This window comes from Canis aureus, chromosome 13 (assembly GCF_053574225.1).
Source record: "Canis aureus isolate CA01 chromosome 13, VMU_Caureus_v.1.0, whole genome shotgun sequence".
Lineage (NCBI taxonomy): Eukaryota > Metazoa > Chordata > Mammalia > Carnivora > Canidae > Canis > Canis aureus.
The window spans coordinates 33,012,600-33,028,673 of NC_135623.1; the positions used below are offsets into that span (position 1 = coordinate 33,012,600).

At 36.2% G+C, this 16,074-nt stretch overlaps 1 long non-coding RNA gene across 1 annotated transcript; it reads right to left on the reverse strand.

The window, feature by feature from the left end:
• Nucleotides 1–3,306: 3,306 nt before the first annotated feature.
• LOC144281610 (uncharacterized) lies at nt 3,307–15,116 on the reverse strand. The gene is made up of 3 exons (XR_013350047.1): nt 14,938–15,116; nt 10,649–10,724; nt 3,307–3,596 (listed from the first exon to the last, which is right to left on the reverse strand). It is a non-coding gene; the product is annotated as an uncharacterized LOC144281610 (long non-coding RNA).
• Between the last annotated feature and the right edge of the window lie 958 nt (nt 15,117–16,074).

Sequence of the window (16,074 nt, forward strand, 5' to 3'; positions counted from 1 at the left end):
TGATTGTCTGATTACTTCCAAGTTGCAAGGCCCTGGGGGAAATTGCCGGAAAGACAGGGGAATGTATTTTATCGGAATCTTTGCATCTTTCTTCTCATCCTAAGTGCACTTGAGTAAGTAAATCTAGTAAATGGCCAGTGAGAAGAGAGTGCAAATGTTAGAACAGCTGTGGGTTGAGAGTAGGGCTCAGAAGCCCAGCTGCTAGATTCCCAACTCTGCTCTACCGTTTATTAGCTAGGTAAATTTAGACCATTCCTTGTAAAATACAGATAATAATGGTATCTATTTCACAGTGTTGAAATGAGGATTAAATGCATTAATACCTTTAATGCACTTAGAAATAAAGCTCACATGCTATTAAGAGCTCAAAAGATGTCAGCTGATATTATTATAATTATTATTCATCAACTGAGAAATCTAGTTCCAAAAGTAGCAAATAGCTAGTGACTGTTATTTTCTAAATGGCTAAGGTGCTTTACTTCACCAATAATGACACTGTAGCTATGGATGGCCCACCTACGTCCTCTGGACTTTACCACTTCCAAGTACCCCGGCACCCTCCTTCCGGTTTATTCCATAGAGGGCATGAAGAGCTAGAGACCCAAGAACCTCCAACCCCACCCCATCCCCACACACATAAAGTTCTCAGCCAAACAACGAACAGGAGTTAGGGTCTAAATTCCCTGGCTCCCTTGCCCCTCAGGGAAATAATTTTGAGATATGCATTTTACACCTTCACCAGGGCTTCTCTGCTGAGATTCAGGTACAGTCAGGAGTGGTCTATTGACCATTGTCCCTTCAATGGTCTCATGGTCCCGCTGCCCTACCTGGTGTACTTTAGTCCTGATTTCAGAGTTGGTTTCTGGAGGAACCTCTGGTTCAGAAACAGAGTAAAATATGCTGGACATTTGAAATATTGAAGAATATATTCAGAAATCCCTCACCTGACAAGTAGCATCACCGTTGCCCTATGAGGTGCTATAAAATATAACTGAAAAAAAGTAATTAAATGAATAATGGTGAAGAACTCAGACTCGAGAGTCAGACTGTTGCCAGTCTCCCTCTACCTTGGAAATGCCACTAACTTCTCTTTACTTAAATGCTCTCACGTGTAAAATGAATATTGCAATCTTACCAAACACGTAGAGTTGTTATGAAGAGGAATTCACATAATATTCAGAGCATTTAGAACGTGATCACTGTTGTTATTAATAAAACTGAGTTGAAATGTGGAAGCTATGGAGATTATAAAGTGGATTCCTAACCTAACTCCTCTTCTGCCTCTACTTCTCAATCTGATGCCTCTAATGCCATCCTGCTTCCTGGAACATGACTGTCCCCTCTGTCTCCCAGTCCCCCCTGCTGTTATGGCCTGGCCCAGCTGTTCTCAACAAAAAGCAATTTAGCCTCATATCTTGACTCAGAATCCACTTCAAAATCATTCTCCCTGTCTGCAAACCCAACACTACAATGTGATTCAAAATTGGGCTTGGACAAGTTTCCAAATTGTTAGTCATCGGAGAGTCTACGTGCAAAGCTATGAGTGCTTAAATTCCAAATACTGAAGATCTGTTGTATGTGTCCATGGTCATTAAGTAAGTTTCTAATCAAATTATTCTATCCTATATGTAGTTTTCTTGTCTGAACTTGAGAAGGCATCTAATATTAGTAATGGAAGGCTATCACTTAAAATTGGGGTGAAGGAGAAGGGCACAGTTGCCTGTCCAACTGATGCTATCTTCTGTGGATGCTTCTGTGGAGGCTGGGGAGCTTCTGGCCTGCTCTCTCTGCTATGGTCTTTGCAACCATTGTATTTAAGTTTCAATTTTAACCCAGCTCTCCCCAGTACCAGAGCTGTCCATTGGCACCTGCTTTCCTTCCATCCTAAGTCAGGCATGATCTTTTATCATTGTTCATTCTTCAGAATTTCTCTCCTCTGACCTGAATTCTTGCTACTTCTCCAAAAGTCTAGACTATTGAAATTTAATTGCCTTTTCCTTGCTTTTCTACAGTAATGGCCTTCATCTCAAACAATAGATACCAAATGCCTGGCTCTGATTGGAGAAATATCTTGTCTGATTTGGAGAAATCTCTTGTGTCACAAGAAATGGAACAGGGTGGGCACTGTCCATTCATAATGGAAAAGTTATATCCCATCAAAGCTGTTTAAGGATTGTATACAGAGAGATTATGTGTTAGTATTTTTTGCTAAATATTATAAACTGCTCAAGGTTAGAAGTAATCTCTCAATCATCCTTGGGTATTAATCCCTAGCAAATTGCCTGGTACTTAAAAGAGCTACATTTATATTGTCTCGTTGTTGGTGGCTGAATAAATTTATGAGTTGCCAAAAACGGGAGAACATAGAGAGATGCACGCTAGGTGGGCAGCATTTGAAATTTGATCGTGGGCCTACGGTGGACCACATACATTTGTTCAGAGGAAATTCCGTCTTGGCTGGCTAACATCAATAGGAAACAAAAAGCAGCTCTTTCGACCATAGTAGAGTAGAGAACTGTTTTACCCGAAAGGGAAAGATAATGACCTCTCCTATGCCAATACACACATACCTAGAAAAAAATCCCAGTGAGAATAAACTTTGATTTAAAAGGAGGGAAAAATAAGGTGCTAGTTGAAATAGGTTATAATAAGGCAGTTTGTTAAGGGCTTAATTATCCATGCCCCCAGAGGAGGGTATGATGTTATGGCAGGGGAAGAAATCATAAAACTTAGCAGCAGGGGTTCATCTTCTCAGGTATTAAATAGGTAATTAATCTTAACTGCAAGAGGCAATTAAGCCTCACTCAGTAAGGTGAGGATTTTTAGGTTCACAGTCAGAGCAAAACTACAAGCCAAAGCAGAAATGAAATAGGCAGGAAAGCAAAATAAATGACATGTATGAGTACTTTTCTTTTGAAAAATGCATTAATCTTCATATTGTTTGTGTACTAATCTGGATAGTTATGGAGAATGCTAGATTGTGTCTGAGATAAAATTTTATTTTCTTTTATTTAGAAATGTTCTCTGAATTCTCCTTGATTTTGTCCATTTTTGTTTCTCTGCAGTTACTATAGTCATATAAAATAGATGCCAAAAGTGTGCATTTGAACATTCTTCATGTTGTAGAAATGCAACTCCACAACAAATCCATAGAACTCTTCCAAGCTAGAGGAAGCATGAGTAGTAGGATCCTTTATATATGCTTTAAAAAGTACATAGGTTTTAAAGTTTTTATTTAAAGAAAATCATCCTACATAAAATACTAAATAAATCAAATTGAAAAAATATTTTACCTGATTTCACAAGTTGAGAAGTAAGAAAGGACAATGCATACTGTATTGGTTTGCTAGATCTGTTATAACAAATCGTAGCCCTTCTTCAACCTATTTAAATCATAGGCTAGATAGCATAAACAACAAAAACTCCTTTTCCCATGGTTCTGGAGGCTAGAAGTCCAAGATCAAGGTGTCAGCAGGTTTTGTCTCTCTCCAAGCCTCTTCCTGCTTACAGATTGCCATTTTCTTGCTGTGTCCTCATGGCCTTTTCTCTGTGCACACACCCCACTGGTGCCTCTCCATAAATCGTCATCCCCTCTTCTTACAGGGACATAAATTAGATTAGATTAGGACTCATCCTGAGAGTCTCATTCTAACTTAATTATCTCTTGTACAGCCTTATCTCCAAAGACAGTTACATTCTGAGATACTGGGGGCTAGCACTTTAACACATAAACTTTTGCAGAACATAATTCAGTCTATAATATAAACACATCACCAAAAAAAAAAAAAAAAAAAGCATACCCCTTTGAGGTGAAGAAAGCTGTGTCAACATTCCAGCTCTACTTACTTGCTTCATGATTTGAAGCTAACTATTTAAATCCACTGAGGCTTACATTCTTATATATATGTGATTGGATATTAAACTATTAGTATAGAAATTCTCCCTGACTTCCACCTGCCTCACAGTAGAATCCTGTACTTGGAAAATTTCAAATCTCTTCTTACACGATACATGTACCCTCCTATTGATCCAGGTGAGACTATCTTTGCCAGACCAGCTACTGGAGTTCTTATCTATAAAACCGAACTCGGTAATACCTACTTTGTAAATTTGTTATGAAGTTTAAATAACTTACTACAGAAAAAGTTCATACAACAACGCCTGGCAAAGAGAAAGAAGTACATATAAAAGACAGAAATTACTACCCTGGCTATTAAATACTAGGGATAATATAAAATATATGTGCCAGAGCTTGGTGCTTATTGCATTTATAGTACAAATGTTACTTTTCTTACTGTTTACTAGAAGTGTCAGATACTGTTAGCTTTCTCTAATATCTGTCCTTTCCTTTTTCCTTCCTTGTAGAACTAGTTGATTTTTAGCTGGGTATGTAGCTGCCTCAAAAAAAGACTACATTTTCCTACTGGAAGGAAAGCAGACTAAGTTCTGAACACTGGGTCACCAAAGTAATTAGTGTGTAATATCCAGGACCTGGGTTACTGAGAATTCATTTTTAATATGGATGAGAGACAAATAGGTCTTGATCTTTTTAAGACCACTGGTAAACAGATATACAAGTCTGGAACTCAGTTTTCAGGAAAAGTTGTATGAATTTAGGAAATCATTTGCTTAAAGATGAGTGTTAAAGTTTAAGACTGATTAAGGCCACCTAGGAAGAAACTATTGCCAGAGGCCAAAAAACGGAGTCTGGGGCATGAGACTTAGGGAAGAGGAGGAAGCTTTATCAAAAGCAGGCTAAGACAGAGCAGCCAATGAGTCTGTGTTATCTTAGAAACCCAAGGGACGAGACTTCTAAGAAGGCAGGAGTGGTTAGGCAATAGGTCACTCAGTGAGGACAAAGAAAGACAGTGGGTTTGCAGCATCAACGTTAGTGAGCGTGATGGGAACAATTTCAGAAGAAGATCTGAAGATCTTCTGGACAGAAGATCAATTTAAAATGTTGAAGAGAGACTAAGAGGATTAAAAAATAAAGACAAGAAAGACCACAGGCCACATACCTGAGTTTTTAAGGGTTGGTGTTTTTGTTTTATTTAGCTTGTTTTTTGTTTTGTTTTGTTTTCTTTTCTTTTCCCCTTCCTAACAGCAGTAAAAAGATGCAAAAGCAGAAGGAGAATGAGGGAAGGTGAATGGAAGGAAATGGATTTTATTTTGTTTTGTTTTGTTTCATGGCAAATAATAATAGACCTATTGATACCTTAAAACACCCCAGGCATGGTCTTTTCTCTGGGCTTTTTCACACGTCTTCTGTGTCTGGAATAAATAATTGCACTCACACTTTCTCCTTGCTTCTCCTTTTGGCTACCAGGTCTTACACAAAGGTCCCAACCCCTACGGCCTTCATCATCCCATCCTGGCATTCTATATTTACTGGTCTGTGCATTCTACTCACTGCAAACCCTGAGAGCAGGGTGTGGGAGCATCTTATTTTATCCTGCTTCTCACTATCTAGCAGGTATCTATTGTGTGTAAGGGGGCAATACAATGGGAAGGGCAATGACTTCTTGTACAAGTCATTGTGAAAGCTGGCTAAAATAAATCATGAAAAGCATGTGGAATATTGCAGGTGCTGAATATATCTGCACGCATTGTTATTAGTACTCAAGTTGAAGTCTACTATGAGTAGTTTTGTTTGTTTTTTAATCATCAGGGCATCATGGTTTATTTGCCTTTTACCATGTAGGATTATATAATCATTTTCATGAATGGGATCTCTACCCCCTGAGCTAGAATTTATGTGTTACTATCAACTTTAATTTGTGGTCTCAGTTTAAGCATTTCATTTTTCTAGTGGGGGGTGGGAGGGAATCTTTTTTCCCTTCTTCTCTTCTAAGTCCTTTGGCTAGTGTAATAATGAAATTGACATAAGATGGACTAAGAGGAGAAAAACAAATTTTAGTTTTGTAATATTGACCCCAAAATATGAATCTCCTTGTTTCTGTGCCATCATGAGTTTAGGAGAACTGGAATAGGAGTCTGGGACTTTTAAGGGGAGGGAGATAATTCACAGGAAGATGGGAAGAGCAAATGTTTGGTAAAGAAATATTTGTCAGGTCCTGAAGAAACAATGGGACATAGAGAGGAATTCAAACAAAGAGGCCTTACCAAGCTCCTCCCAGCCTACCACACCAAGCCCATGGTTTTTGTAGTTATGTATCTTCCTGAACTAAGGTAGAACCAAAAAAACTCCACCTGAGTCCCTTTGGCCCTCAAAAATTATTGCTTTTGTTTCTACCAGAAGGAAATACTGAGAAAGTATCAATAGATCTATTATTTGTCATGAAAACAAAACATAATAAAATCCATTTCCTTCGATTCACCACCTTCCCTCATTCTCCTCCTATTTTTGCATCTTTTTACTGCTGTTAGGAAGGGGAAAAGAAAAAAACAAGCTAAATAAAACAAAACACCAAGCCTTAAAAACTCAGGTATGTGGCCTGTGGTCTTTCTTGTCTATATTTTTAATCCTCTTAGTCTCTCTTCAACATTTTAAAAGTATATCGGTTTAAAATAGATGATTTGCCTCTAAAAATTTATTTTTGTTAGCATAAAAATGGGAAGGCAAAAGAAAAAAATATATTAGTTAATGAGCAGAATGTGTCATGGCACATTTCTCAACTTAAGTCAAACTACCTTAACATTGCATTATAACATATTTTAGTAAAAAATGATCCCTTTTGTTTCTACCAGAAGGAAATACTGAGAACTATCCTAACACGTGTACCTGAAATTTACCTAGTTTTTGTTTTGTTTTGTTTTTTGTTTTGTTTTGTTTTAATTTTATTTATTCATGAGAGACACAGAGAGAGAGAGAGGCAGAGACACAGGCAGAGGGAGAAGCAGGCTCCATGCAGGGAGCCCGACGTGGGACTGGATCCTGGGACTCCAGGATCATGCCCTGAGCCAAAGGCAGATGCTTAACCACTGAGCCACCCAGGGATCCCATAGCTTTTTTTTTTTTGGTAAACAGACTATACATCTTCAAAGCAATTCAGTCCTTTAGAAATTGATAAACATTGCCTTTCTAGCAGAGAGAAACTTAGATGCCATCACTTGTAAAATGGTTATATCTATTATCCAGGTATCAGATAATATCCATCAGTCACCAAATAAATTGATTGCTCTGGGGTGAATATTTCTTTTATCAGTGTAGTATTATTTATTTTTTATTTTTTTTAAAGATTTTATTTATTTATTCATAGAGACACAGCTAGAGAGAGAGAGGCAGAGACACAGGCAGAGGGAGGAGCAGGCTCCATGCAGGGAGCAAAACCTTGGAGAGGCTGGGTGGCTCAGAGCACGATCCCAGAGTCCTGGGATCAAGTCCCACGTCATGCTCCCTGTAGGGAGCCTGCTTCTCCTTCTGCCTATGTCTCTGCCTTTCTCTGTGTGTCTCTCATGAGTAAATAAGCAAAAATCTTTAAAGTATATATATTTTGTTGATAATGGTTAAACTCAAGTTATAGAATGAGAACCACCTGCAAGTTATTAAACGGTGAAGCATAATCATTAGGAAAATCCATAAGAAAAATTCTCATCTATTCCTCTGCATTCCCTTTCTCATTAAAAAAATATATATATAGTGAAAAAGCCTGGGGAGAAAGAAGTCTCTTCTTTCAGAGAGGCAGGTTTATATGGTAGAAAAAGAAGAACATGAGGTTAAATGGGCCTTCTAAATATAAGTTGTTTCATCTGCAGTGTTGCTTAACCATTCTCTCCTCATTTTCTCATCAATAAAAATGTGGCATAAATATTTTTCTAATTATTTAAAGTCTTCTATAAAACCTCCATGAGATAATACATAAATGGCTTTGCAGTACAACCTGTCATATAGTCATCCATCAATAAAAGTAGCTCTTTCCATTGTAGCTCCAGGTCCCTCTTTTCTTCCTCACCCAATTTCTACAGATTCTTTTCCGTGTTTCATTTTTGTTCACTGTTAGACTGAGCTATAATATCAATTTTTTCAGTAGTTCTAATTTCAAAGAACAGAGACATTCTTATGCCCTTAACATAAAAAATATATAGATAGGTAAATATTTTTATATAAATATATTTTATATATTTGTTGTTGCTTTATTTGTTTGTTTTAAATAAATATGTTCAAGTAATACAAAAGAGTGGTACCTCACTGGAATTGGGAAAAGCTATCCTACCAGACTTCATGGAAAAAAAAAACAGCAAGTATAGTCTGGTTTCAGAAGACTGGAGTATAGTTCAAAAAATGAGTCACTCAGGACTTAGATGGTTCTGAGGACTGGGTTCCATCTTTGGCCCTCAAGCAGACACTCTGTTAATCTGAATACACGTAACCTCACCATAAAGTTGACTCAAAGTTAACCAATTCCTGTTTCTATTTCTCCTATTACTGCAAATCAACCATATCCTCTCTATGATGATAGTCTTTCAAAAGTCACTTATTCACAGCTTCCGCTTACTCATGGCTGTTTTTGTCTCTTAGCATCTGCAGATTAGCATTGCTGTTTATGCTTCTACCTCAATTACTAATTGAGTCTCTTTGCATCTCAAATTCAAATTACTGAGTTAGATTCAGTTAGTCACAATTAACCTTATTGCAAAAGTCATCTCATTTTAGGATATTCTGTAGGGCACTACATATACTATAAACTTGTTGCTTTGGAGTCAAATATCCCATTTTATGCAACAAGCTCCTTCCATGAATGTGGGCCATGTGACAAAAGTCATGACCAAATACATTTAAAACTAGACCACTTCCTTCTGAAGGTGAATTTGGTAGTTTCTCTCAGCACCTATGGATATACTTTAAGTTTATTTTATTCATTTGAAATACAGAAAAATGGCAGTGTATATATTTCCTTAAAGTTCAGTTTAACTATTTATTAAAAATATTATAAATAATCTGTAAGATACCACTTGCTAGTTAATATGAAGTATGGTATATTTCTATTGACATGGGCTCACAGGTCTGAGCAAACTACACCTAGGGTAAAATTTATCAAACAAGTTTAGAAACTGTTTATGTGTCTGTCTCATTTGATCTCATTAGACTGTAAGTGCTTCAAAGTAAGGGCTATTTTTTTGTTTTGGTTTGGTTTTTTGTTTGTTTTGTTTTGTTTTGTTTTGTTTGTGTAAGGGCTATTTCTTACTCATCCAAATACCTCTAAGAAAATTCAATATGGTCTGTTTTCTGTTTCTTAGTTTGTGTCTATAATTCACTCTTCTCTGTGACATAACTTTATGATAAAATTTAAGTTCTATTTTTTTTCCTAAAAATGTGACTTCTATATTGACTATAAGCTTTAGTGCTTGTCTCCTGCAAGTGTTAACTCCACAGAGTTGAGATTTAATCCTTAATATTTGTTGCTCTATTTCTAGCACTTAGAACAAGGCTTGGCACATATTAGGTCTTTATTAAGTATTGTTGGAATAAAGGGAGACCCATTTACACATCACTGCTTCAAAGCAAGTAAACATCTTCTCAGTCTCTAATTGCTCATAAGATCAGTTTCCAGCCATTGTATATCTGTTGCTTTAAAGATTAAACCTGTATGTCGCAAGGCATAGATGAAGCTAGCCAAGCAAGCACATATTAATTTGATCAGCTTTATAAATTTGTCACGCACATAACATAGGCACACTTAACTTTAAACTTCTGTGGACTTTACTGCCTTGGAAGCTATAATATGTAATAATTTATGAATTCTTCTGATGTTCTCTATCTGCTGCTACTCTTTGGGGAACTGCGATAAAATCTGTAATATCTGACCCTAACTATAGCAGAAATAGACTCTTATGGCACATAAACAAAAAAATACACAGCAGTATATATACCAACACCTCTAATGCAAAAAAAAAAATATATATATATATATATACACATAAATAGAGGGAACTTAAATGTATTTCAAAAAGAAAAAGAGGTGATAACTTTAATTATTGCATATTAAAGGATGTCACTCAATGCTAAATGTTTTATGTTTCTAAATTTCTTAAAACCATATACCGACCATGTATGTTATCTTAACTGCAGCAGCAAACCTTTCCATCTGGCTACCTCCTCTAGGGTAAGAGTATAGAAAAATGACTGAGAGGATAGATTCTGGAGGCATGGGGCTTTGTAGGAGGCCCAAATCCAACTCTTTCAAGCTGTGTGATTAATCTTCTTGATCCCCAAAGTGGACTCACCTCTTTCCCCACATCCTGCCTCAGAGATGTAATAGAAATAGAAACTTAAAACTGCCTACCAGATCTCTCCCTTTGGGTGTCCCTTAAGTATTTCATTTCTCCTTCGAAACACCCTACATTTTAAGTAATACTGGACAAATGCAATTGCATGAATGTTTTTTAGGCCAAAGATCAAGCAGAAACCCTTAACTTTATAGGATACTGATTAGTTAATGAGCTGTCCTCTGTTTTTATTTTTATTTTAAGGCACGAGTCAAAAGTTCAGGACAGCATGAGACAGACATCATTCAGAAATTTTTGTTTGGTTGTTTTTAATGTTCCTTTATTCTGTACTCAGGATACAAGATATCAGATGATTAAATATTACTTATGGACATTGTTTTCTCAACTAACAGTAGACCTTTCATATTTCCGGGAAGTGAGGTGACCCACTTTTTATGATGGTAGACAGAAGGAGACTTACCCATAGAGAGCTTCATAGTCATAAGCTTGTCATTGTGTTTCTCCTTGACAAGGTGACATCCCTCCCTCTTTTACACCTAAGATGATGGAGAATATAATAATATTAAATTTCTTTCATAGATATATGAAAACTAACCAGCATATAATATTTCTTATGATATAGCACAAGATATAAGTACTGTGTCATGTATCATGCTTTCTGATTCATCCACTTGGAAATTCTATGAATTGTCTGTTGGGAATGGAAGAGCCCAATCCATGTGGTCTCATCCTTTCTGGTTGCAATTTATTAAATTCCTGTATTCGTATAAGAAGGAAGCATTGCAGTATTGCGAATGACTATGGTGTGGGGTGCCTGAGCAAGAATGTCTGTGCTCCTCTGACTTGTTTGTGACTTTGTGAATTTGTACATGCCCCTGGCTCTACCTAGAATGGCCTGCCTCTTCCTACTCCCATTCTTCATCTGGTTACTTCCTCATCATGGATAAATATCTTTCTCATACATTTATTTTTGTTTTTCTACATCTTATTCTTGATATTAAGCACCACAGACTGCACTTTATAAGCCCTCGAGGAAAGGCATCAGTCTTAGTAAGGACTTGTCACATAGTAGATACTCAAATATTTGAGTGAATAAATTGATGGTATTTTACTTTATCTTTTGGCAGACACATGGCAAAATACAATGTGATCAGTGATGGGAAGAAGGGCTTGAACCAATAATAGCACCGTGTATAAAATGGTATCTAGTGACAAAATTTTGGGTAAGGAATTTACTACTTGAATGAAAATAGACATAGATTGCCCCATCTTTCAGCAGTCATGGAGACTTCAATTTTCCTGGAGGATGTAACAACACAGGGTGAAGGGAAAAGAATAAGCTAAAGAAGTTTATCTTTCCTCTGACTCAGAGACCCCATTACAAATAAAGTGTTAAGCTGAGCTGTAAAGAGATTATAGTCCCTTTTTCCCCATGTAATCACTCCATTTTCTCCATAAACTAAATTGCAAGAGGGACATGATCCCTTAGGATGATACTGAAAGTTTTACTGCCATAGGCCCAAAGACACAGACCTCATATTATTTTTATGGGCATGTGTCTTCTCAAGGAAAATGTGAAAAAAAAATAAGTTGAATATACATGTGCAGGGTTCCCTCACTATCCAAAAGTAGAGCTTTCTTAAGAAACCTTTCATAAACTGAAATTGTGCAAAATGAAGAGAAGCCATTACTATTAATTAATATGGAACATATTTTAGCATTCCTAGACCCCAAAGATAATCTCTCTTAGGCTTTTCTGAAACCCTAGGACATATCTTGCTACTGGATGCATAAAATAAGTTGAGACAAAGCATAGATGTTCACAGACACACTTCAGAATTGTGGCAGTCTGATGCCAGGTTGCTCCTGGAGAAGGAGCTTGACGGAGCCATTCCTACTGCTCCTGTTGTGCGCTGCCGCTAGAACACCTCACTGCAAAACAAATGCTGAACACTATACTCACTGCTTTGTTTTGTTTTGTTCTTTTGTAAAAGCTAAAATCCTCTTTGGATTTCTTTCAATTAGTGAAAACAGGTAGCCATGTGGGTCTTTAGTGAAAGCAAAATGATGTTAAGGTGAGTTTTCCAAAAACCAGGGCAACCTGTACTCACATAAAATCCCACTTCTCAAAATCTTTTACTAGAGCCTTTTTAAAAAATATATTTAAAAAATATTTTATTTATTTATTCATGAGAGACACAGAGAGGCAGAGTCACAGGCAGAGGGAAAAGCAGGCTCCATGCAGGGAGCCCGATGTAGGACTCGATTCTCATGCCCTGAGCCAAATGCAGACAACATAACAACCACTGAGCCACCCAGGCATCCCTTACTATAGCCTTTTAATTGAAACAACCAAGTTGGAAAGAAACTTGTCCTTTCTTCATTTTCTGCTTTCCTGTCATAGCTGAAAGGATCAATGGTATTTTCAAAGTATCAAAGGTATGAATGAATTTCTCCAAAGGCAGAAAATAGCTAATATCAATAAGCAACTTGTGAGCATTTTAATGTTGATACATTTAAAGTAAGGTAGAGAGATGAAGGGATACCTGGTTATTATGCTAAATACTTAGCATATTTGTTGTATGACTTAATGAATTAACTAACAAAGGTTTATTAGTATATGGCTTGAGGATTTTAATTGTAAATATAAATTAGCACTGTGATCTAAAAATGTAAAAGTTCATGTCAACAGTTAAGCTTTGGGGAAATATTCTTGATGTTGGACTTCCTTACCAAGATATCATGTCCTTTACATTTCAAATGCTGCTACATCAAAAACATACTGCATTTGTTGCCCTTTTAGTTTCTTAGAGGAATTGTAAGTTTGGCTTAAATTTTCATTAGTCTTTTTTGTCTCCAAGCTCTTCCTTTTTTCTGAAACATTAATTATGGATCTCTTTACTATCCCTCCTATTAGGTTCCTATTGTGCAAAGACAGAACATGGTACACTTTCCTTGCTCTCCTTTGCAAGAATGTCACTGATACTAAATTCTTTAAATATCATTGAATCTATTAAATGTACAAGAAAAATTGAAGATTCACAATGACAGCTCTTAAAAGTTTTCTGAATTTCTCTTTATAGAAATATCCCTGATAATAAATTAAGAAGTAATGATAGAATTGGAATATCACCAGTTTGCAACCTCTAATTGAATAGTGGACATAGGAAATGAATATATTAATGCCCACTCAGATTAAAAAAAAAAAGGGAAGTCAGAATAATTGTTTCCTGACAGAAAAACACAATATTACTTATGAACTATTCCTGGCAAAAATATTGAAACTATATCTCATGAAATCCCTGTATCCAACTTTCAATTTATGGCAAATAGAACAAGATGTGTATTAGATAACACCACAGATATACAATCAGCAAAACCTGGTGTGTGATGAACTCTAAGGAAAAATGACCCAGTGTCTTCAACAAATAGATAAGAGAAAAGATACAGAGAAAGGGATGAAAAGATGTGAGATTTGGGACATACAACCAATCTTAGACTTTTAAAAGGTGAAATTATTAAACAATTGGGAAAAGGTAAACACCAATTGGTTATTCAATAATTTTGAGAATTTATTATTTATTATTATTATTTATTATATTATTATGTTGATGGGATAATAATGTTACCACAGTGAATTTTTAAAAGTTATTACATTTAGAATTAACTAAAATATTTACAAATTAAATTTTATGATGACTGGAATTTGATTCAAAAAGATCTAGGAGGAGGGAGGAATGGAACATTTGCAGTGTTACAGAGAAAACAAGATTGGTCACTGATACATAATTACTGAAGCTGGGTGATAGGTACAGCGAGATCATTAAACTATTCTCTATAGTTTGTCTATGTTTGATATTTCCCATAGCAAAAATGCTATTTTAAGAAGTATTTTGTTTGTTTGTTTTGTTCTGTTTTGTTTTAATTTTTTTTTAGAATTCTGGCCACCTCACAATAGGAAATGTCTTGTTACCTCATCTTGTGAATGGGCTTCAACTCTATGTCCTGGTGCTCAGCACTTGTTCCTTTCTGCTCTCTATCTCCCTTTCTTCTAGGTTTGTTCTGTTGACTAGATGTGTTACATGCACACACACTTAATTCTCTCACTTACTCAGAGAAATCTAGCTCTTCACCTCCTGTAACTAAGTGTAGTCCTGCCTTTGCAGATCTAAAGACTCACTAATGTGTTCTCTTAAACCACACACCAGGGGCCAGTGCTTACCATTCTACACTGGCAAACACTTTAAAATGTCAGACCTATCCCTTCGCACACTCAGGCTCTGTGATAGGAAGAGAGCAGTAAACATATGTTTATTTCTTTCACTGATCTGAATTATGCAATCACTACCTCTTTTGGCTCTTTAAAAGGCAGAAATGGTTAAGATCAAGGTTTGTTTTATATGACTTTTGGGGAGTTCCTCTCTATGACCATTACTTTTTATATGATAAGTGCCTATTGGTTGAAGGACGTAATATTTTGGGATAAGATTGGAAGCAAGAAAGTTCTCTCAGCTTTTAGATCAAAACAATTACTATATAAAGTGCATGCTTTGAATATAACAGCAACTTTTCTAGTGAGGCAATTTTGCATCTTAATTATGTATTTTTATCTTAACTAGGAAGAGGAGTTAAATATATCATCATTCATAAAGAAAAGTCCCTCTAAGTCATTAATGGAAATGTTCTCTAAATTAGAATTGCATATTTTAATTCTACTCCTGACTAAAGTTTGTTATTTCATCCACTTACCTAGGCTTGACAGGAAATCAGTCTCTGCTTTCTTGACTGGTTGGCAGACCATTAGAATTTTATGTGTTTACTATAGAGTCCAGGATAATAAGTTAGTGAGGGTTAGTGAATTTCAGTGGTTTAGTGAGTTTCTTTGATTGGAGTTTTTCTCATATAGGATCAAGGCAATTGCATAGATAGGATGTTCTCCGAGAGAAAACTGCATGATGTTGTCATAATCCAATGCAGGTAGTGAGGTCAAAATGTGAATTTTTCTCTCAGTCACTGAGGCCATCTTCCCCCAAACTCCATCCCACCAATTATATCAGCTCCCTCACATTTAATGATGGGAGGGTCTGGAAAGCAGGTCTGTTCCAAAGGATGAACGAAAGTATTAAACATAAATGTTAATATCCCATGTGGATGGAGCCCTAAATATATGCCACACATCTTTTTTCTGTCAAGCCTGAATGCTTGCTTTAGTTTGATCAACTCCTCCAGAAGCACAAAGTAGCTACTGCACGGAAGGGCCATGTACCCCAACATAGCCCCTTTTTGTGGACTCTTCACACCTAAACACAGTTTCTAAATATTTACTAAGAATTCACTATTTACTAATATATTTACTAATATTCACTAAGCAATTACTCCATTCAGTGTATTCACCATACATCCTCACTTTTCTCAAACATATTTCCAATATAATCTGGCTTTCTCCTGCTAACAATTATTTCTCCCATTTTCGACAAAAGAAAAAGAGACTATTTTTAGTGTGGTGGTTGATAACAAAGACATTGGTGTCAGATTTGATTCAATTTAATCAGATCTCTAAAATTTGCTGAGGCTGTGGCCTTGAACAGATAACTTACCTTTAGTACATCATAATCCCCTCTTCTGCAAAAATGGATATATTTCTTATAGAGTTATTTATGTAAGATAATGTTCATAGGACATGAATCGTAGTGTCATAAATGATAAGCAATCAAACTTTTCAGTTGATAGTTATCAAGAGAAATTAAATAGCATAGCTTGCTGAACGTTCACAATTAATCAGTGGCATTTAAACCCACAACTGTAGACCTCAGCAGCACACTGAAGTCTCTGTGTTCAAGAACAGACCAAATTAACCCCAGCTGGTAGACTGGCTGCAGTCCATAT